This window comes from Vulpes lagopus, chromosome 8 (genome assembly GCF_018345385.1).
Source record: "Vulpes lagopus strain Blue_001 chromosome 8, ASM1834538v1, whole genome shotgun sequence".
Lineage (NCBI taxonomy): Eukaryota > Metazoa > Chordata > Mammalia > Carnivora > Canidae > Vulpes > Vulpes lagopus.
Window position 1 is genome coordinate 93,683,928 of NC_054831.1, and position 24,573 is coordinate 93,708,500.

General features: G+C 42.7%; 1 protein-coding gene and 1 pseudogene across 2 annotated transcripts in view; one reads left to right on the top strand and one right to left on the bottom strand.

Moving 5' to 3' along the window:
- Nucleotides 1-6,232, bottom strand: part of LOC121497782 — a 76,449-nt pseudogene extending 70,217 nt beyond the window's left edge.
- A 17,027-nt stretch (nt 6,233-23,259) lies between these two features.
- Nucleotides 23,260-24,573, top strand: part of GPBP1 (GC-rich promoter binding protein 1) — a 72,243-nt gene continuing 70,929 nt past the window's right edge. Inside the window, exon 1 of one of the 2 annotated variants that reach the window (XM_041765909.1) lies at nt 23,260-23,452. The gene's annotated coding sequence lies outside the window, so the exon portion shown is untranslated. The remainder of the gene's footprint in view (nt 23,453-24,573) is intronic. The other variant, XM_041765910.1, reaches the window with a different exon arrangement.

Here is a 24,573-nt window from a genome sequence, read left to right on the forward strand (position 1 = left end):
GCGCTTCCTTCAGCCCAGAGTGTGATCCTGGAGACCCAGGATTGAGTCCCACATCGGGCTCCCTGCATGGAGGAGCTTCTCCCTCTGTCTGTATCTCTGCCTCTCTCTCTCTCTGTATCTCTCATGAATAAATAAATACAATCTTTATAAAAAAAAACTCATGCAAGAGTGTTCATAGCAGCTTAATTTATAATAGCTCCAAACTAGAAACAACTCAAATGTCCATTAACACTTGAATAAATAAACAAATTCTGATATATTCATATAATGGAATACTAGCAACAAGAAAAAAAAGAAAAGCTATTACAGTATGGATGAGTCTCAGAAATATTTTTTTGAGTCTCAGAAATATTATACAAAGCAGACATAGAAGAATACACACTGTTTGAGTCCATTTTTATGAGGTTCTAGAAAAGACAAATAGACAAAACTATTCTAAGGTAACAGAAATCAGAATAGTGGCACCCTCTGATGGGGAGTTGGTGCTTACTGGGAATAGGCACAAGAGGACTTTGTGTGGTGAGGGAAATATTCCTTATCATGCCTATGTAGTGGTTACATGGTGTAGACATAGGTAAAAAGTCATGGAGCTATACAATGGAGATTTGTGCATTCCTAAATATCAATTATATTTCAGTTTAAACTAAAGAGCATGGATAAAGAAAAGGAAATAAGAAAATCAAACAGTGATAGGGCTAGGTAAGAGAGCTGCCATTTAGAGAATGTCTACCTATAACCTGTAATCTCATCCAATTTAAAAATAGAATAATTTTAAAAACTTATTTTAATTGCAAATGACATCCCAAATATTGCAGTTGTTCTCTAGGTGCTGCCTTTGCTCAAGACCTGGTAAATATCCCGAGAGGGCTGAATTTTGGCCCTGGAATGAAGGTGAACTTCAGCGATATACAACTTATGAAGTAACATATGGTTCTGCACTTGGTTTGGTGTTCCGCTGTTACTCTTATAACTCTTGAAAATACCATCTTTGAACTGATGCCTGGCAAATGAGCTTCAATGAAGCCAGTGTGGAAATGGAAGAGATTAAAGCATTATGTGTGTCTGCTGTTCATTGCTGCCCATTTGCACATACCACCTGTAATGCCCATGGGCACAGAATTTCTTCCATCCACTAGGGGTGGGAGTTCCCTATGACTCAAACTAAGTACTGGATAGCATAGTACATCTATGACTGAGTAGAGAGGGAGGACTGACAGTCCCCAGGGCCATGTTATCTTCTTACACCAGAACTTGTTTCCAAAACAGAAAAAAAAAGCAGTCATGTTCTAAGAAGCATGAACCATCAAAAACCCTTACCATACCTTCCTACCTTTGCTAATCCCATGTATGAGCCATGAGAGCATGATGATATAAAGTGAAAGGGAAACTAGGGCAACTTTTCTTTTTTTTTTTTAAGATTTATTTATTTATTTATGATAGACATAGAGAGAGAGAGAGAGAGAGAGAGAGAGAGAGAGAGAGAGAGAGAGGCAGAGACACAGGAGGAGGGAGAAGCAGGCTCCATGTAGGGAGCCCGATGTGGGACTCGATCCCGGGACTCCAGGATCACGCCCTGGGCCAAAGGCAGGCACCAAACCGCTGGGCCACCCAGGGATCCCCCAACTTGTTTTTCTTTCCCTTTTAGTCAGTCCTTACTCATCAGAAAGCTGAGGGTAAAATGTGTTGGTACAATGTACGTACACGTGTCAAAAAGTCAAATAGTTGTGCAACCAACACCTCCATCTCATCTCAAGCCACTTAAAAAAAAAATTATTTATGTGGCAGAGAGAGAGAACACAAGCAGAGGGAGCAGCAGGCATAGGAAGAGTGAGAAGCAGGCTCCCTCAAGAGCAGGGAGCCTGATGAGGGGCTCAATCCCAGGACCCTGGGATCATGACCTGAGCTGAAGGCAGTTGCTTAACCGACTGAGCCACCCAGGCGCCCCTCATCACCATTTCTATCATCCCAGAAGAAACCCTCTTACCTAGGGAAGTTGTCATTTGGATCCCTTATTCACATTTATGCTCTTTTATTTCTCTTTGGAAAAGAATCTGAGTTTAAATTATAGCATTATAAAAAGGAAGTGAAATGGATGAGTTAGTTTTATACAGAGTTTCACTGTTCTGGTAAGAACAAAGTATATATATGCAAATACAAACTCCAAAAAATAAATTGGGCAATTTTGGTGATTATGCATGTAAGTTAAATGCTCTTATGTTTGCATTTAAAACTGACGTTGCATACTATATAAATGAATGGTAAAATTCATGCTAATAATTTACTTCAATTTTTCTTTACTTAGAACAACCAGATACCATGACAGGGCAGGAGAGAGACTGTAGAAGATAACAAAACTTTATATTTTGGTGCCTGATTTATTATTTGGTGCTTTATTTTGAATACTTCTTTCCTGGTATTTGAATAAGGGGCCCCACCTTTTCATTTCGCACCAGGCCTCAAAAATCATGTAGCCTTTATTGTGCGGAGCTAAAGCTCTCAAAAAATATGTGTATTGGGGGCAGCCCGGTTGGCTCAGCGGTTTAGCGCTGCCTTCGGCCCTGGGTGTGATCCTGAGACCCGGGATTGAGTCCTACGTCGGGCTCCCTGCATGGAGCCTGTTTCTCCCTCTGCCTGTGTCTCTGCCTCTCTCTCTCTCTCTCTCTCTCTCTCTGTATGTCTCTCATGAATAAATAAAAAAATAAAACCTTAAAAAAAAAAGTAAAAATATGTGTATTGGGGAAAGGACAGAGAAATGAGAAAAATAGGAAGGTGGGGAGGATACTTAAGAGCCCCTCTTCACCTCACAGACTGAGGGCTTCTGCTGCCAAAGGAACTCATCCTAAGTAGGAGAGTCAGAGGATGGAGGCAGGGGTGAGAGAAGAAGGGTAATACTCAGCAAAGCAGTTTGATTATAAGGGTTGTAGGGTGTGCTGTTTCAGTATCATCTGACCGAAGCTTACCAAGATGCTGGCTCTAAGTGGGACATTGACAGAAACTAAAAGAGAAGTTCAGAAAAGTCCCACAACATGAGGACTGTCGTAATTGGTAGAAGGGCTAACCTAAGGATTGAGGTCTGATACCACTGACACCACTGGTGGAGCATGGGGTCAGGGACATCTTTTTCCTTCCCAGAGTGCTAAGTCTTCCAGGGTATTGGTGAGAGAGGTAACATCAGTACACAGTATGTAGGCTAAACAGGGCCTGAAGTCAGCTCATTTCAGTGGGAGCCACAGGGTCATCAAAAGTTGAGGGAAGAGCGCCTGGGTGACTCAGTCGGTTAAGCATCTGTTTTTGGTTAGGTCGTGATCCCAGGGTCCTGGGATAGAGTTCTACGTCAGGCTCCCTGCTCAGTGGGGAGTCTGCTTCTCTCTATCCTTCCCCCTTGCTCATGCTCTCTTGCTCTCTTGCTCTCTCTCTCTCTCTCTCAAATAAATAAAATCTTAAAAAAAAAAAAACTATAGGAACACAGCTATACAAACTTGGAGATGAAATCTAATAGGCACTGAAGTTTTTTTGTTTTGTTTTGAATTCATGAGAGACACAGAGAGGCAGAGACACAGGCAGAGGGAGAAGCAGGCTCCACGCAGAGAGCCCGACGTGGGACTCTATCCCATGACCCCAGGATCACACCCTGAGCTGAAGGCAGATGCTCAACCACTGAGCCACCCAGTTGTCCCGGCACTGAAGTTTTTAAACCACAGTCCCAAATGCTTTGGGTGCCACTCCCATTGAGAGGCAGGATACATGTCCCCCTCTCCTGAATCTGGGCTCTGTGTTTGACCAATGAAATGAGGCAGAAGTGATGCTATGACAGTTTCCAGCCTCAAGCCTTAAGACACCGGCAGACTCTATCTACTTCCTGTCCCTTCTGGATGCTGGCCCTTGAAACCCATCGATTATGCCCCAAGAAAGCTGAAGTAGCTGGAAAAAATGTCTATATAGAAAGGAGGTTTGTGTGCTTGGTTTCATCCCTGGCTGAGTTCTCAGTATCAATCAGCACCGACTAACCAGCAGTGAGGGTGAGCTATATGGGAAGTGGATTTTCCAGCCTCCAGCTAAGCTAGCTGCTTCACTTGACACTATATGGAGCAGAGATGAGCATCCCTGCTGAATGAACCCCATTAGAATTGCAGACCAGTGAACTAAATAAATTGTTGTTGTTTAAAACCCAGTTTGGCATTTTTTTTTATGAGGCAATAGATAACTGATATACTCCTTGGGTTCTACTGGGAGAAAAGAAGATTTGATTTAGGACCTTGGAGTTCTAGCATTTTAACCATGGGAGGTCAACAGAGGATGGAAGGTAAGCACGTAGACCCTGGAGTTAGATTGTCTTGGTTAACATTCCCAGTTTCACCACCTACCAGTTGTGTAACTCCAGGCCAGCCACTTATACTTGCTATACCTCAGTTTCTTTGTCCATAAAATAGAACAATAATGAAATGATATCCCTATGACATTGTTGTCAAGGTTAAATGAGTACTTAGAAGAGTATTTGACACATATTGGCTCTATTATGTCCAGACCAAGAGCATCTTCATCATTTTAAACTATTCCTCACCTGTGATTTATTCTCTTTAGAGCAGCTGTACTTTTTAAACATTTAGTAATGATCTCTCTTTCAGGATTCCACTAGAGTCTGCCTCTTTACATTCTACAAGATAATGTTTTACTTGATTAAAAAGTAAAAAATGAAAAAAAAAAAGAAAAAATCAGCAGCACAAAAAGATGAAGCTCATGCTGAAAGGCCACATATTGGATTTGAAGATGTCAAGTAGGCATATCAATTCATGAATCCAGAGATGCCTGGGTGGCTTAGTGGTTGAGGGTCTGCTTTTGGCCCAGGGCGTGATCTGGGAGTTCTGGGATCAAGTCCTACATTGGGCTGCCTGCGTGGAGCCTGCTTCTCCCTCTGCCTATATCTCTGCCTCTCTGTGTGTGTCTCTCATGAACAAATAAATAAAATATTAGAAAAAAATTCATGCATCCATTCTGTAACATATACTAATTTTGTATTACTTTGTTAATTATAAATATTATAGATGAGCTCTAGGTTATGGGGACACAAGTATTGTTTTTGTCAGCACTTGTCTGTACTTTTAACATCTCTCAAAGTTAAAAAAGAGAAAAACAGATGTTTATTGTTCAAAATCTGGAAAATACAAAATAATAAAGCAATCACCCATAATGTAACAGCCTGGAAGTAATTACTCTGAAAATGTCAGTACCCATTTCTTAGTGAAGGGAAAACAAACCAATCTTCCAACGATTTTATAAAGGTTAAGGAGGTGGCATCTAAAAGCTGGAAGAAGAAGTATTGCTCTTGAGAACTAGTGTTATCAGGGCCTGCAAAATGAGCGGGGGGCATAAAAGAGTACTTGACACAGACACAGGTAACATTTTAAGACAATCAACATTGTTAGGTTTTTTTCCAAAATAAACGGCGGAGAAAAAAAAAAAAAAAAAAAAAAAAAAACGGCAGAGCCAGGCAGTAGGTTCGAGAGTGCTTTTTTTTTTTTTTTAATTTAATTTTATTTTATTTTTTTAATTTTTATTTATTTATGATAGTCACAGAGAGAGAGAGAGAGAGAGGCAGAGACACAGGCAGAGGGAGAAGCAGGCTCCATGCACCGGGAGCCTGATGTGGGATTCGATCCCGGGTCTCCAGGATCGCGCCCTGGGCCAAAGGCAGGCGCCAAACCGCTGCGCCACCCAGGGATCCCCGAGAGTGCTTTTTTAAAGATTTTATTTATTAATTTATTCATGACAGACAGAGAGAGAGACAGAGAGAGAGAGAGGCAGAGGGAGAAGCAGTCTCCATGCTGGGAGCCCGACGCGGGACTCGATCCCCGGTCTCCAGGATCAGGGCCCTGGCCAAAGGCGGGCGCTTAACCGCTGAGCCCCCCAGGGATCCCTCGAGAGTGCTCTTATGGGGAGCACTCCCGTGACTCGGAGAGGTGGCCCGAGTCAGGGAAGTCGCCCAGGGGTTGGGGCCTGTGCGGGTTTTTAAGCCTTATTGGTTCCAGGTAGGACCGGGGTGGGTCCCTTTTGCCAAATTAGGCAAGGGAACACCATGTCCCTAGGTCATTGGCTGGGGTGGGGATAGTACAGAGGATGGGGGGTGGTCTCTGGCTGGAAAGTCCTGGATGGAAAGTTTCGGTTTCCCGTCTAGGCTTCGATTTACTGGAGATGACGTGGCGGTCATGGCTGCCTTGGCCGGAAGATCAGCCATTTTGACCCAATTTGAGATGTCCGCCATTTTGGGTGCCCCTGTCTCTCAGCCCGCCCAACAGACATTGCAACACAATGGTAATAATTTATGCAACACTTTTAATTTTGTATGAACACGTTTAAGAACTTTGCTATTCTTTTTTTTTTAAGATTTTATTTATTTATTCATGAGAGACACAGTGAAAGAGGCAGAGACACAGGCAGAGGGAGAAGCAGGCTCCATGCAGGGAGCCTGACGTGGGACCCGATCGGGGACTCCAGGATCACGCCCAGGGCCAAAGGCAGGTGCTCAACCGCTGAGCCACCCAGGTGCCCCTTTTTAAAAGATTTTTATTCATTCATTGGACAGAGAGAGCCAGAGAGCACAAGCAGGGGGGACCGGCAGAGGGAGAGGGAGAAGCAAGCTCCTCACTGAGCGGGGAGACTGACATAGGGTTCAATCCCTGGACTCCTGGACGGTGGGATCATGACCTGAGCCAAAGGCAGACGCTTAACTGACTGAGCCATCCAGGCGTCCCTAGAACTTTGCTATTCTAATTAGCAGAACCATTCACTTACGAAGTATTCATTCCCAGGGGCACCTGGGTGGCTCAGTGGTTGAGCATCCACCTTTGGCTCAGGTTGTGATCCTAGGGTCCTGGGATCGAGTCCCACATCGGGCTCCCTGCATGGAGCCTGCTTCTCCCTCTGCCTGTGTCTCTGTCTCTCATGAATAAATAAAATCTTAAGAAAAAATAAAATAATCCTTCTCATAAAACAATTTTACTTTTCCTTTGGGTCTGCAGGTAGCAGAATGCTTTCTGGAAATTTATTTCTTCACCCAACTTATAAGTAATGAAGTTATCCCTACAGCAAATTCTGCTGGTTTGTTTATTTCCACTGACACAAGTGGATCTCTTGGGTGATTAAAATCATACTCCTGGCTCTTTCCACATAGAGCCAATGGCATGGAGATTTCACTTGAGGGAAGAGGGTCTCAGGCTGTGGTTTGAAGCTCCTGGAAGTTATGCCCCTGAGGCAGGAGCCCCCACAAAGGCAGAGGATCCCTTGGAGCCCAGCCTGGTGTTTGCTCACAGCAACTGTCCTAACATAGGATAGAGACAGTTTGTAGTTTTCTGGCTTTAAAATATGACACCATCCTCCCTTTGCCCAAAGTACATCCACTAGAGACTAGATTCAGCTGGTTTGGGGCTCCCCTGCTCAGCAGTAAAAACTCTTTCATTCAGTACTCCATCTGGGGTCTCTTATTTTTCCTCCTTAACGAAGTGCCAGAATGCAGGCTGATACAGAAAGTTGTTTTGGCAAGTGAGAGAAGCAACTGAGTTTTTCAGAGGAGTGATGCCTTGGTCAGAAGGTCTGCAGAAAGGAGTAAGGAACCGGTGCTAAGGGAAATGGGAAAAGCTGGTCCCAGGAAAGTACACAGGTCCCTGAGAACAGCAACTGGACACTTGTAAAATTGTAAAAGGTCCAATCAGCATGGTTCTACAAGAGAGTCCTTAAGTATAGAGAGATAATCCTCTGAAAACAAAATCCTTATAAAGGAATGGTAGAGAACACTCCTTTATAGTCATGAGTACATAAGTGACTTAGGGAATAGGAAAGCACCCAAAATTCAATCAAGATTTCTCTTTGGTTTGTGCCCACCCAGGGACATGCACATACATACCAAAAAGATTTCTCTTTGTTAAGTAATCAGATCTAGTGATTCCTCAATTCCTTAGCATTTCTAAAAGAAAAATATGTAAATAAATTTCTGTTTAATCCAAGAATTCCTCCTCCGTGAGGAAAGATAGGAGGCTGGGATAGGGAAGAACTGAGAAGGCCTGAGGGAGAAGTGGGGTGGGGTTGGTGACCTTCATGGATCTGTTCAATTCATGAATGCTGAATGGTAGGCTCATCCCCTGAGGGTGACCTGGGAATCTGAGAGGGTATTTTTCTCTGTTACAAAGATAGCATTTAGTAAACATAAATATTGTTAATCTAACTTCTTTTCCATTTTTTAAGATTCTATTTATTTATTTGAGAGAGGGAGAGCATGTTGGGGGAGGGCAAGAGGAGAGGGACAAGCCGATTCCCTGCTGAGCTGAGCTGGGAGCCTGAAGTGGGGCTCAATCCCAGGATCCTGAGACCCTGGCCTGAGTCAAAGGCAGATGCTTAACTGACTGGGCCACTCAGGTGCCCCAATCTAACTTCTCTTAAAAGATTGACAGTCACCATTTCCTGTGTGGCTTTAATGTACATCAAATACAGCTACTGAGTAAACTGAAAGAAAAGTATTTCTTAGGATGCCTGGGTGCCTCACTGATTGTCTGCCTTTGGCTCAGGTCACGATCCCCGGATCCTGGGATCGAGTCACACCTCGGGTTCCCTGAAAAGAGCCTGCTTCTCTCTCTGCCTGTGTCTCTGCCTCTCTCTGTCTTTTACGAATAAATAAAATCCTTAAAAAAGAAAACTATTTTTTTCATGGAAACTTTATCAAGAAACATTCAGAACTTTAAAAAATACCACTAACAACACAACAGCGAAAATTATTTAAGTCAATATAATGTACTTGGTTTAGACTGCATCTGTAGCTTTTACAGTCAATGCTTACACATATGGGACTGTTAAAAGATAAACTTGAAGCATAGTAAAAATTTTAAGAGTTTATTCGACCTAAAACTGATTCAAATTGGGCAGCATCCAATCTAGCAGAAAGAAGGCGCTCCAAGGAGCTGTTGAAAATGAAGACTTTTACAAGCAGAAGGGAGCAGGAACAAGGAAGTTACGCTAAACAATAAAGAAAGGGGGTTGGTTATTACAAGGTTAGTTGCCCTTAGGGGATGGTAAGGGTGTATCAAGCTGATTACCTAACTAGTGCTGATCAGGCCACTCCAGATTGACTGGTTTAAGATTCTGTTTCTGAGAGAGTCAAAAGTAATTAGGTTAAATCTCCAGTGAGGTGGGACTTAGGACACCATTTGGGGCCTGTTTTCTCGGTTTTCGTTGCTGTTGTTCCTTTTGTTATTTCTGTTTTCTTGTACAAACGTGAATACAATATATGAGTATCCCATTATGCATCTCAGTGAAACTGGAACTGAACATTTACACATTGAACTGTGTTTTATTATGAGTTACTTCGAATGTATTACAGTAAAGGGTGCAACACTAAATATCTGTGATTAACAAAAGGAGAAGGATGTAGATATGTGGAGCTGAGACCCAGTAGCCTAGTGTAAGAGCTTTTCATTTTGGAATCAACAGACCCGTTTCAGAATAAGATGGACACCAGGAAACCTCCCATCCGTGGCTACCATAAACATTTGCATGATGCAAATAAAGCACTTTATTTAGGGTGCTTCAGCACCCTTGCATCCTGTGCAAATAGAGTCACTCTTAGGGGAATATTGGGAAGGTGAAGTAATAGAGGAGTGTGTATGTGTACAAATAGTTTAATAAATAAACTGACTTGGTAGGATGCAAACAAAAACAACTTTATTTCTGCTTAGTGTTCTACATTTAAACCCTCTTTCTGGAATGATTCTTGTCTTTCTTAGTAAGGGACAAAATTTCGGGCATATTCCACACTATTTTCAACATCACTTTTGGATCATTTATACTCCAGGCTCTCACCAATTCATGTTTTCCTTCCCTCAAACTTTAATCTTCTCAGGTTTTAAACCTTTGTTGGAGCAGGGGCGGGGCGGGGGGGGGTTACAATCAGTGTCTTTCCTACTATTTCCCTGCCCTGAATTTCATTGATTCCTCTTGTTTGAGACAGGGAATAGGGAGAGGAAACAAGGATGAGGGGTAGACACAGGGTGCCCTCTAGATTGGATATATTCCAAATGCTGATTCTCTCCCACAGAGTGCTTTTCCAGACACTTAGTAAACCCTTCCCTTGAGAATTAAAAACCCTTGAGAATTTTCTAACCTTAGAAACTGTATTTGTGGAATCCTACTGGCTCCTCTAGCTGGCCACGTGTGAACCTTCCTTAGCTCCTGGTTTTGACAAAGAATCTCTCCTTGACCAAACTCTGGCCAGGCTTCTCTGAGCCTTGAAAAAGTAGACTTCATCCTTGGTCTATAAAGACTTGAACAAGCACTGACAGTTGCTAACATTCCAAAGCTACATCCCTAGAATAGCCCCACCCCTGCCTTCTTAAAGCGCCTGCCTGAGGAAACTCCATGCCACCAGAATAATTTACTGTATGTTCTAGCCAACGCTTGAAGATAGAGCCCCTGTCTCCCACTTTGTAGGAAGGTAGGACTCTAACTTTAATAAGGGCCAGTTAAGGAACTCAGATGTGTTTCACACAGACAAGCTTTTGTGAGTTTTCGTTTCCTTAATTCTATGAAGCCTCTGCTCTCTCCTCTCCTTATTCCTTTATCCTTTCTTTAAAATGCTCAGTCACTTCTGCACAAATTGAAGTTGAATTCAGTTCACACCGGACTCTTTTTCCTATTGCAGCGGTATATTACTGATTAAAATGTGTCCTTACCATTTTAATCAGTGTCTCGCTTTGTCTGTCTTTGATCATTTCCATGGGTTTCCAGTAACCCATCTCTCTGCTGGAGTCACCACGCCCTTCAAGTGGTCTCAATGGGTAAGTCCAACCTCCTTCACTTAGTCCATATCTGGCTCATGGATAACTCATGCATCCTCTACCCCACCAAGTTTTCAATCTTTCAATCTCCCCTCTTCATTAGTTTAAGGATAGATTAAGCACCCTCCTCCCTTTGCCCATTGCCCAGGGTGTTTGGAGAGCCTGAAGAACATCACTATAATAATATAGTGGGTGTTTGATATTCCTTCCCTTCCTAGAGCTAAGTTTTGGCTCTTATAAATATAGATGGACTCATAAGTATCTTACTTTTATCCTCAGCATTCACCTGGTACCTAGGTCAGAGTAGACTTTATATCTATTTGTTTAATGGATGTATGTTTTTGTCATTGGAAAGTACACTTCACGTAAGTTAAAGGAAAGAACAACAAAGAAAATACTGAGTAATGTTATTTTCCTGTTTTAGTTTTATTTCTTAACCAATTTTAGTTTCTCATTGCAATTCTACTTTTCTCTCACTCTGAGTCACCGGCTTTTTTCCCCACAAAGTGATTGCCTTCCTTCACTGCCTATCCATTATGCACTTCTAGAAGTTTGGGTGAATTCATCCTTTGCAGTTGAAAAAAAAAAAAGTTCACTGAAGGAGACTTCCCAGAACCTTTCTCAGATTCCCTTTTCATTCCGCTGATTTGAAAAGAGCTTCTGCCCTGGATGATAGAGGAAAATTGGATAGGATAACTTGTTTCCTTTTCAATTTATTTTCCACAAAAGGGATCCTGCTTTAAAGGGAAACTTATTTATAGGTAGAATAAGTGGATTTGATTCTTCTTTGGGCTAGTCATAGTGTTGATACAAAAGGAGAGAGAAACACCAGAATTGTTAACGCCTACCCCATTGGCTGTTTCAGATGGCCAGTTTCTTTACCAGAAATGGAAAGTCTTTCACCAATGATACTGAATATCATGGCTGGAAGAAAACATTGCATAGTATCAGTCACTTTATAGGATAGAGACCCTAAATTTATAGGTACCCTCCTGACTGAAACGGACAGTAACCCAACACAAACTAGTAAAGCAATAAAGGAAATTTATTTGCTTATATTACTTTGACGTCCAGAGAGGATCACTGCTTTGGGGAAGTCTACATCCAAGGATTAAAAGCATATTGTCAGTGCTCTGATTATGTTTGTCTCTGAGAACTACCTGGTAGGCAGGATGGAAAGTCCAGATTTTTCCTACTGGAAATTTCAGATTTACACCCTTTCAGTTTTAATTTTTTTTTTTTTAATTTTATTTATGGTAGTCACACAGGGAGAGAGAGAGAGGCAGAGGGAGAAGCAGGCTCCGTGCACCAGGAGCCCGACGTGGGATTTGATCCTGGGTCTCCAGGATTGTGCCCTGGGCCAAAGGCAGGTGCCAAACCGCTGTGCCACCCAGGGATCCCCACCCTTTCAGTTTTAGTAGCCAATAGAAAGAGAACAGCGTTCTGACAGCAGCTGTAGAAAATTCTCAGAGGTTTTGTTGTAACTAGTTCAAGTCAGGTGCCCCAATCAACACTATGGCCATGGAGAGAGCATTTTAATTAGGCAGGTCTAGGACATATGTCCGCACCTAGAACTGAGTGCAGGGGTGGGGGGTGTTAATCCCACTCATACTACACAGAATGAGTTCCCTAAAAAAATGGCATTCGGTTATCAGAAGAAAAAGAGACAGAAAAGAATTGCTGGCCAGACATTTCTCTTGCTGATATATGTGGGTGTATATAAGCATATATAAATATATATATGTATATATACAATAAATAAATATATTTAAGTATATATACATATGTATTTGTTTTGTTTTACAAAAGGTCCCCTCTTTAAACTCCCTCCAAGTTTGAGGATTTAAAAGATGGCAATTTCTTACACTTCTCTGTTACCCATTCCAATATTTAATAAATTTCTTCCTTTCAGAAAGCATCTCCTTATTTCTAACAAAAATCACTCGTTTTAATTTACAAGCACATTTACTTTTGTTGTACTCTTGATAGACATCAAACAGCAGTAACAAACTTTGCTTCAATAACCTTATAGCTTGGAAAAAGAGAAAATTAGAAAGAAAAAGAAAAAACAATCAAGGAGAAAAATTACAAATAAGATAGATGCAGGGATCCTTGGGTGGCGCAGCGGTTTAGCGCCTGCCTTTGGCCCAGGGCGTAATCCTGGAGACCTGGGATCGAATCCCACATTGGGCTCCCGGTGCATGGAGCCTGCTTCTCCCTCTGCCTATGTCTCTGCCTCTCTCTCTCTCTCTCTCTCTCTCTCTCTCTCTCTGTGACTATCATAAATAAATAAAAATTAAAAAGAAACTTAAAAAAATAAAATAAAATAGATGTAAAGTAACTCCAAGAGTAAAGAAATATGGTTTTAGGATAATCAGTAGCCTTGGTTATCATTGGAGTGAGTGCTGGAGATGGCTGAGGTTAACACTGGGGTAGAGAGCTTATTACAGAAATTTTGTCAAGTTTTATTTCTTGCCCAATTGAGTTTGTGGTTTGAGATTTGTATCCACTACATATTCCATACTGAACTCATGATTTCCATCTTCCACCTAACCTGTTTGCTTTGGTCTCCTAACTCAGGGAATGCCACCAGGATCAACCCACGTGACAAAATTAGAAACTACATTTAATCATTGACTTTTTTTTTTCCTTGCCTTATCTTCACAAACATTTAGATATAACAATCTCTGGATCTGGATCTCTTGAATTTGTTCACCTCTCTCCCTGCCCATTCACTTACTCATGCATTCCTCATGAAATCTAGAGTCCTGGGGATAAGGCACATATCCATAAGGCACATACCCAACAAATAATCATATAAATGTTTAATTTATAACTATGATCAGTGCTATAAAGGAGAGTACAGGGAGGCAGGGTGTGAGAGGAGGCTGTGACATTTAGGGTGAGGCTTTAAAGCTTGTAAGAACTGGTGGGAGAAAGTGGGAGGCCACATGTGTTCCAGCCAGAAAGACCAGTTTGTATGATGACCCTTCACACAATTGCCTGTGTTACAAGAAAAACGGAGGGGGATTACGATGTGTAGGAGAAACCGAAACCTTTCATTTGGATTACTGCAATCACCCTTTAGCTTCTTTTTATTCTAGAATTTCATTTTCCTAATATTGTTTATTAGGCCCTTTGTAAAGAGTGAACCCAATCATGTCTCTCTTGCTTAAAATACATTAATCTCGCCTTATCCAGAGATGTGTTCCAACAACCCCAGTGGATGCCTGAAACCACAGATAGTACCAAACACTATATATATATATATATATATATATATATATGGCACTATATATATATATATATATAGTACCAAACACTATATATATTATGTTTTTTTTCCATACATACCCAGGATAAAGTTTAATTTATAAATTTGAGTCACAGAAGATTAATAATAATAAATCATAATAAAATAGGGCAATTATAAAAGTCCTTGAACAACGTGGGGATTACGGGTGCTGACCCTGCAAAAATCTGAATATAACTTTTGACTCCTCCTAAATTTTACTACTACTATTGACCAAAACTTTAGTGAGAACCTAAACAGTTTATTAACATGTATTTTGTAGGGATGCCTGGGTGGCTCAGTGGTTGAGCATCTGCCTTTGGCTCAGGGCGTGATTCTGGAGGCCCTGGGATCTAGTTCCTCATCGGGCTCCCAGCATGGAGCCTGCTTCTCCCTCTGCCTGTGTCTCTGCCTCTCTCTGTGTCTCTCATGAATATATAAAATCTTAAAAAAAAAAAAAGGAAAAAAAAAACCATGTATTTCGTTTGTGTTACATACTATAATCCTACAATACAGTAAGCTTGAGAAAAGAAGATGTTAAGAAAATCATTAGGAAAGGAAAATACATTTACAGTACTGTATACTGTATTTATGAAACAAAACAAAACAAAACCCATGTATGAGTGGACCCGCACAGTTAAAACCTGTGTTGTTTGAGTCAATTGTACTCTGTAATAAAAGTTATGTGAGACGGGGCTCTCTCAAAATATCCTATTACTGTATTCACCCTTCTTGTGGTGATGTGAGATGATAAAATACCTCTGTGACGAGATGAAGTGAAGTGAATGATGCAGGCACTGTGACAGAGAGTTAGGCTACTACCAACCTTCTGATGCTACGTCAGAGAATCATCTACTTCTGGGTCCCAGTTCACTGTGGTAATGGAAACCTTGGAGAGGCACCTGGGTGGCTCAGGCAGTTAAATGTCCGACTCTTGATTTCTGCTCAGGTCATGATCTCATGGGTCATGAGATCAGGCCCACGTTGGGCTCCATGCTCAGTGGGGAGTCTGCTTGGGATTCTCTCTCTCCTTCTCCCTCTACTCCTCCCCCCACTACTCATTCTTTCTCTCAAAATGAATAAGTAAATCTTAAAAAAAAAAAAAAAAAAAGAGGTAGAAACCTTAGAAAGCGGAACTGCAGATAAAGGGGAACAGACTGTAAAAGACTCTCCCAAACTTTCAGGATAAACATGTGGTCTCCCTAGTACAGGGTCAAAACCCTTTTGATGTGGTCTCTGTGTTGTTCTCCAGCCCTCTCTCATGGTTCCCAATAGCCTGTATGGAGACAGTTGATTCTCTTTGCATCTTTGTCAATGTCTCATTCGGGCTTATTTCCATCCTTGCACTTTTGGTTTTACAACCGCTTCTAATTAGAAAGTTCTTTACTCCTGGAATTATGCTCAACTCATCACACTGCTTTTTTTGTTTTGTTTTGTTTTTAAGTAATCTCCACACCCAATGTGGGGCTCAAACTCAAGACCCTGAGACCCTGAGCTCAAGGGTCACATGCTCTACTGACTAAGCTCATCAGTCAGTCTACCCATCATTTAGTCTACTGACTAAATTCCCATCAGACTCAGTTTTTAAGGCTTCTTGGAAAGCCGTGTTATAGTACTCTGTGCATGGCTCTAGCATAGTACTTGGCACAGTCTTGGAGTTCATTCTCTTGGCAAAGAATAATATTGTGTAGTTATTATTACTAGGCCCTGCTCTACACACTGGAGGAACACACTCAACAAAATAGATACTATGTCAGCTTCATCCCTCAGGCTGTAAGAATCTGGAGGAGAGATTGTGTCTGTATCATTCCTGAACAGATAGCACAGCAGCAGGGCCTAATATAATAAATCTGAACTGAACTGAGCTAGGATCAAGCCCAGGTCAAATTCCAAAGCCCATGCTATTTCCAGGACTATGTGGAATCCAGATTAATCTGAGTCTATAAAATATAAATACGAGCACTATTAAGAAAAATGGTAGCATGGATCACAACTAACTGGGACCTAGTTCATTATCATGCTAAGTAAATGATGTTATTTTGCCAAATTAAAACTATCATCCTAAAAAACAAAACAAAACAAAAATAAATAAAAATAAACTATCATCCTTGGCTTAATGATTTACCCACTGGCATATTACCATAATTTTTCCACCACTTCCTTCTCTTTCCTTTCCAAACACACTCTGAATTCAGAAATATTTATTTCTATATGGTTTGTAGGAGGAGAAATTAGATGCAACCTAAATATCTTTCTAGAAGGCACTGGTTAAATAAGATAAGGTAAATTCTTTCAATGGGTTCTTACATAATTCTTTTTATTATTACATAATTACTAAAAAAATTATCAACTGTACTGACATGGAAAGATGTCCATATATCACCTACTGAAAGAAACAAATTACAGAATAGTATGTATAGATCAATTTCATTAAAATATATATGTGTATAACATGTATAGGAAAAAATCTAGAAGGATCACAAAAACTTCACTAAAGTTTCACTCTAGAGGAATAGTAGGACATTACTTTTAATTTACATACTTTTATATTGTTTGAATTTTTTATAACAAGCTTGTATTATTTTTCACAATAAAAAGGAAGAAAAAGGTGAAAATATAATCAAAGATGCTCTCATAATAGAAACCACTTACTTTAATTCCTATGAATTTTAATTGAAGTCAGTTAGTGTGAACACAGTTTCTAGTCTTAGTAAAGTTGGAGTGATCTATGATTACTCTAATTCTGAAACTTGAAAGCTTAATAGTAGGTAACAGAGGGGGAAATTTTCAGATTTTACTCCCATCTCTGATTTCTTGATTGGCGTTTGATCATGCCATTTAGCTTCTGTCTATATCTCTATATGCTAATTAGGTAATAAGGCTCAATGTTATGGGAAGCATTAATGCATTTAAGTAGGATGGTTTGGGAGGGTTGCCACTTAGTTACACTTGGGAAGCTACTGTATGATTCAATAAAGTTTCTGATGGATGATGGATTTCCTTTTATTAAATGGGCATTCAGAGTCAAAAGTGGAGGATAGTATCCCAAAATGAACTTGAAAACCCAAGAGGATAAATACAAGGGAAATCCCACCACAGAGAATATTCTTAAGCTGTATCCCACGTTTATTGTACCTAGAATCAAGTTAGCAAAATAACCCAGTTTGGATTCAGTTTATCACACATATTACAGTCTGTAACAAGGTACAGCGGATGGGGACGATTACATCTCAGGGTTCATTGTATTCCATTTCTAGAGATGATTAAGCATAAAACATATTGAAATAGAAATCTTTTAAAAATATTGTAAAATGTGCTTTTCACGTTATGTACAACAATTTACATGCTTATAGACCTGCTGTACTTTTAAAATTGTTAAAGCTGTGTAAAAAAAGGCTGTGTTTTCGAAGTCACATATGGGCAGAGAACACTTAAACATTTTTGCTGATAATTTGTGCTTATGTTAATGGTGTTGCTCCATAGTTCCTAGAACAGAGGGAGGAGTACAGAAGTGGATGTGCCAATTAGGGAAACTGGGCCATCCATAACTGAAGCCTGGAGGAGTATTTGTCAACTTATGTATGTTTTGTTTAAGAAGTAAGTGGTTAATTTTCCAGTGTTAGTCCTATATGAGATTTATTTTTTTAAAAGATTTTATTTGAGAGAAAGAGAGAGAGAGCAAAGTGTGTGAGCAGGAGTGTGGGGAGGGGCAAAGGGAGAGAAGAAAATCTCAAGCAGATTCCTTGCTTGGTGAGGAGCCTGACATGGGGCTGGATCCCTTGAGATCATGACCTGATTTGAAAAAAAGAGTCGGATGCCAACAGATTGAGCCATCCAGATGCTCCAATCCCATATGAAATTTTAAAACTGATCATAGGAGAAAAATCTTGATAAATTTAAATTTATAATCATGGATTATACTGAGGAAACCTTAATGGAATCAGGAACCTTTTCTAATGGAAAGAAGATTGGAAAAGCTCAAAAATAGTAATCATCCTTATTATGTTCAAATAAAGAGATAATAGGACTAGTACAAAATGTTTTAAATTAAGAAATAAAATCTTATGTTAATTTTTAAAATGGAACATAGGAAAAATGAAGTTTTTAAAATATGGGAATTTTAGAACATATGAAATAATCAATGGGCATAGAAGTGTATATATACTATGACACAAAGATATAACACACAAGGAACAAATACTTGATAAAATACATTAAAATTTAAGGTTCATTATTTCTGGGGGATGGACTATAGATAATTTCATTTCTTTATACTCTTCTGTATCTTTTGAGCTTTCTACCATATATACTATTTTTATACTTAATTGAAAGGAATGAACACCAGATTTATTGATCCAGTTTATCATTACATGTTACCATAATTAAGGAAGAGATCATTTCAATATATAATTTTTAATTTTTATTTATTTATGATAGGGACACGGTGAGAGAGAGAGAGGCAGAGACACAGGCAGAGGGAGAAGCAGGCTCCATGAACCGGGAGCCCGACATGGGACTTGATCCCGGGTCTCCAGGATTGCGCGCTGGGCCAAAGGCAGGTGCCAAATTGCTGCGTCACCCAGGGATCCCGAGGAGATCATTTCAAAGTGAAAACTATATACTCTATCATTTTTCATGTTACATAACTTTTTAATTAAAATAAACTTTATTTCTTGTAGAACACAGTTGTTTCTGAAACATTCCTCTTAAAAATGTTTTCATTTTTATGAACCAGTCCTTCTTTCATTCAGATAGTATTTATAGAGTACTTACTCTGTGCCCAGCCTTGTGCCAGGTGCTAGGGACACAGCAGGGAACAAAATGGGCTTGGGCTCATGCCTTATGAAACCCACTGAGGAGAGGGACTCATTAAATCGATCAGCACAAAATTGTGAAACTTGCTAGAAAAAAAGAGGAACATGCAAATATTTTTAAAAATTATATCAAAGAGAAAGCCTTTGTGAGTTTGTAATTTTTTCCAAGTTAGGTAGTTAAGCCTCAACTCACACTGTCTGTGAAGCACCAGAGTGCAATAGCAGGCCCACAACTGGTAGTCAACAGAGAACAAGAGAGGACCTTTGCACTTGGGCAGTGACTTGAAACAGGTAAGGCTGTGCTGGTGCATGGGAACAGGGGCTGAGTGGGTTATGGAGGCTTTAGTCATCTATGCCACCAGTTATATTTACTGAGGACCTTTCATGAGTTGAGTATTTTTTCAGAGAAAGGGAATGAATGGAATACTGTCCCTGACAAGGGTCACAGCACCTAGAAAGGGGGACATACAGGAAAACAAATACTGATACAAATAAGTGTAAATCCATAGGAGAGTCCAGAGAAGGAAGTTCTGAGGTCTACCTGATTATGGTTTACCTGAATGTTATCTGAACAGGCTCTCCAGAGACAAGAAACAAGAATTTATAAAGCAGAGAGTGGGAAGGAGAAAGGCAATCTAGTTAAAGGGAATAATATTTGCATAGAATGTTTAAGAATAAGGGAAATTCTGAGAACTGCAGTTAGTATGGGGCTAAAATAAAGACTACATGTGGGGAAGTGATGCATCTAACAAAAATTGGAGAGTTTACATCTGGGCTGAAACTTTGCTATTGCTATGAATAAATAGGAAAAAGGCATAATTGCTGCTTTCAAGGATATTTGAGTTCAGTGGTAGAAATAGTAAGAAAATCAGCAATTACAATCTAGGGTTTACTAAGTGTAGGAGAAATGATAAGGAAGGTCCTGGACCTTTTCAGGATCAAGGTAGAAGTAGGAATGGGTAGATAATTAATCAAGAGGGAAGCATAGGATTGTACAATGGGAACACAGAAAAAGATATAGTTTCGAGGGACTCAAGGCTTCTGACACAAACATAAGTGTTCAGTTCACTTTTTAAAAAATGATTAGAAAAGTAACATAGTCTCTTATCAAGTATAAAAAATAAAGATCCTTTGTTATTGTGCCACCTAGACATGGGCATGGTTAACAGTTTTGTAACTATTCAGTTAGATTTTGTTCTTTGATTTACAGTTTACTTAGCCAAGCAATGGAACATTAGGTGGTTTCGTAACTTTTTCTTACTGGTAGGCTGTGAAACTGATTTCATGCGACCATTTTCTTTTTACCAAGAAGCACATCATGATGTTTGTTTATCTTTGTTATCTCTACACCCAACATGGGGCTTGATCATGACCCTAGGATCAAGAGTCACGTGCTCTACAGACTTAGTGGTTCAGGTGGCCCCACATCATCATTTTTAATGGCTTCGTATTTTATATATGAATGTACTGTACAATAATTTATTTACTTGGTCTCTTCATTCATAGGAATTCAGGTTGTTTCCCAATTTTTTTGTGGCTATAAACAATATATCAATATCTTTAAAATTGTTGAACACCTTTCCCACTATTTTATTAAAATTAATTCGAAGATGTAGAATAGTTGGGCAAAGAGACTCTTAAAGACCTTTTTTAAAAAATGAAAGCCAAACTATTTTCCAGAAACGCTGTAGATTTTGATTCTTTTTTTTATTTTTTCTAAAGATTATTTATTTATTTATTCATGATAAACAGAGAGAGGCAGAGACACAGGTAGAGGGAGACGCAGGCTCCATGCAAGGAGCCCGACAAGGGTCTTTTTTTTTTTTTAATTTTTATTTATTTATGATAGTCACACACACACACACAGAGAGAGAGAGGGAGGCAGAGACATAGGCAGAGACAGAAGCAGGCTCCATGCACCAGGAGCCCGACGTGGGATTCGATCCCGATCCCGGGTCTCCAGGATCACGCCCTAGGCCAAAGGCAGGCGCTAAACCGCTGCACCACCCAGGGATCCCCTAGGTTTTGATTCTTGATAGAGTTAATGCAAATACGTATTCCTTATAGCCTCATCTACATTCTGTTCTTTTAAAATCTTTGCCAATCTATCAGGTGAAAAGTAGTATCTCACCATTTTATTTTCATTTTTTCCTGATTTCTAGCGAAGTAGAATATCTTTTTCACGCAATTTCTGACATACACATGACTAGCTTGTTTTCGTCCTTTGACTTTCTAAGAGTATGGTTATCTTTTCTGTCACGATTCTTAAGAGCTCTTAACATATTTTGTAAATCGAACATTCTTAGATACCACGGGTAGAACTAAGTATGTATAATTAAATACTAAGCAGTTTGCAGTAAATACAATTGTTTCTCCATTTTGTTATTTTTTAGCTTTATGTCTTGTGCCATTGGAAAGGCACAATTTGTGTGTGCTCAAATCACCAATTTCTTTTCTTTTTTTTATTTCTTGAATTGGCATCATGCTTAGAAATAGATGCTGAAGCAGGTCTTGTCCCAATACCTCAATTACTTCTACTGAAGTACTGTGGTGTGGAGGAAAGAATGTGCATGAAGACCCTAGCACATGCAAGATGGACCGCCAAGTTGGTGGCAACTCGGCTTCACTGTCGTGTCGTAGTAACTACGTTACTTAACCTGAACCAGTTTCCTCATTTGCAAAACGCTACAAGTAACGTCCACTTCCTAAGCTGGTGTATGGACAAAGTGCCTGGCACAGATGCGGCATCCAGCTTGTGAAAATGCTCTTTTCCTTTCTTTGCTCTCGGCGAGGTATTATTTGCCCCCAATATCTCTCTCCAATGCGCCTGAACCAAAAGATTGAGAGGTGTAATTTTCGTTAAGTTTGCATTCAAACATCCTATCAGGGAGCTTTTAGAAGCAGTCAATTAAGCTACAAACCCCAAAACGCATATCAAAGGACCATAAAGGGAATCCCCGGGTGGCTCAGCGGTTCAGCGCCCGCCTTCGGCCCAGGGCGTGATCGTGGAGACCCGGGATCGAGTCCCACGTCGGGCTCCCTGCGTGGAGCCTGCTTCTCCCTCTGCCTGGGTCTCTGCCTCTCTCTCTCTCATAAATACATAAGATCTTAAAAAAAAAAAAAAAAAGAGACCATAAAGTTTCTGCGCACGAAGCCCTTGTGAGCTGGGGGAGTACGGAGAACCAAGGACTTCTTGTTTACTGGATTTTCGCTCTTTGAGACACTTCTCCCCAAGCACATGTGGTTACTTTTCTACCTCTTAGAAAGCTAACTTCACAGGTTTCAAAGACAGCCTTGAGTTACAAAGCGAAAAAGCATCGCTATTTGAGAACCATGACTACCAGGAAATCCACTGAAAAACAAAAACAAAAACCCCCCCCAAAAAACCAAAACTGTGTGTGGGGGGGTGCGCGGGCCAGGGACCCCGTGGAGTAAGAATGCTCACCTCCTGCAGACTTAGCAGGAAGAAAAATGATCAGCACCATCACACCCAGCAGCCGTTTTTGGCTCAAAGGGAATCCGCGCTCAGCTCCCACCGAGTCGGTCTCCGCCCTGCAGCCCGGGCTCCCGTACGTGTCATTTACGCCCGACACACTCGTATTTGCATAAGATGGTGGATCCCCTGCTTCAGGGCGCCAATTAGCCCGGCGCCCGCGCGGCCAGCGCTCCGCCCGCGCAGGGCTGCGCGCCGGCGAGCATGTGATCTGCCTTCCGCCCAGGCCCGAGCGCGGCGCCCGCGAGCCGAACGCGCCGCGGCTGCTGCGAGCGTCCAGGCAGGGATCCCTGCACGCCGCGGCACGCGCCACTCCGGCTCGCGCGGCTGCCGGCCTCCCGGCTCAGCCTGCCCCTCTCACCCTCCCGCAGGCCCCGCCATCCCAGGCTCCCGGCGGCTCCGGGCGGGGGAGGGGCGGGGGGAGGGGGCTCCTGAGGGAGCGGCGGGGAATTCCCCCTTCCACCGAACGTTCCCGATTGTTCACCGTCCTCACGTCAGCAGCAGGGGGTAATCCCCGACTCCAGCTGCTCCTGACGTCACTGCGCGGAGCCACCGCCCCCCACGCGCCCCTGCCTCCGGGGCTTCCTCGACGCTCCGCCCCTAGACGTGGCCACGCCCTGTTCCCCTCCCCCCACCCCGCCGCCCGACGTAGAGGGCGGAGCTTTTTCGGCCGGGGCGTGAGCGGTTGCTTGGGCCAGAAGGTTCTCTGGTGGAGGCGCTCCTCCTGCTGCCCCGCCCCGTAGGTTCGTTCGCACCGCTTCTTCCACACCCTTTCTCCCTCCTCCTTTTCCTCGCCCCGCCTTTCCCCTCCCTTCTCCTCAACCCCTCTAGTTCCTTCCCCGCCTCGCCACCTTCCACGATCTCGCGAGACTTGACCCAGAACATTGCGGATCGGGTCGGCGCCATTTTGGGACTGAGACTGGTTGTGGGGGAGGGAAAAGCGGCAAAAGGGGATTATTCAAAGTACCGAAAACCTCCTCCCGGGATCGAGCGCAGCGGCACCCCCAGGCCAGGGGCACCTCTGGTGTGGCAGAAGGTAACGCCGTCCCCGGTGCTCCGCGCTGGAGTCTGGGGGACGAAGGGGGGCGCCCCTGTCGGCGTCGGGGTTTGAGGGGGTCGGGAGCGGCGTTGGCGGCGCGAGGTGTGAGGCTGCCCGCGGACGCGGCGTGGGGGGTGGCGGAGAGCAGGGAGAGACGGCCGGCCGGCGCCGCGGCGCCCCTCCGGGTACCGACTCGGCCCCGGCGGAGTGGGGGCGGCGGCCGTGGGGAGGGGGTGGGCGGCTTAGGCTTGGCGGCTGGGGGCTGCTCGGCGGAGGCTGAGAGCGGGCCCGCCGCCCCCGGCCGGGTCTTCTCCCCCCGGCCTCCCGCACGCGCCCGCCTCCTGTGGCACTCCTGCTCCTCTCCGCGGGCCGGGGGAGTCGAGGCCGAGTTGTGGCCTTCGGCGTTTCCTCAGTAGCGCGCCCGCGCTCTCCGCCTCGCCGGCTCCGCGGCCGTGGCGGTGCCCCGGACTCGCCGCTGCCAGTCCCCGGAGTCCTCTGGGGCCTGACGGGGCCGCTTGTGTTTGCGGGGAGCGCCGCTCCTCATGTGATTCCCGAGGACGGCGTGGCCCCTTCCGCCCCCTCAGTGTCGGGGGAAACCTGTTTTCTTAATTCGAGGAAATCGGGGACCGACACCTTGACCCCACAGCCGCCCCCGGGAGCCGGGCAAGTCTCCCCCTCAGGCGAACTGGAGCGATGTTCCTGCCCCACGTCTCACCTCCTTACTTTCTACCCTCAGTCGGGGAAAGGTCTCTCTCAGGCATTCTGCCTCAGAGAGAGCGTCTCTCTCTTCGTAGCCCCTTTTCTCTTAAGTTGCATTTGATGCTCCGTGGCCCCACACCTGCCTGTTCGATTTCTCTGGGCCCAGAGAATTGAAAATAGAGGTGGTCCTTTATAAGATTCTGGGCCAGTTTCATGGTTTTAAATCTTACTCGAAAACTATAGGAAGGTTTATATAATCTCCTTGTATTATATCCGCACCCCCTTCCCAGTTGAGCTCACTTCTGGTCTCGGTAATATCCTCTCCTACCTTTCCCTCTCCGTCTAAAGTCTTTTTCATACAGCAGACTGTTTGGGGGGCGATTGCTTGGGCAAAGCTGCTTTTCAGACCCCAGTATAAT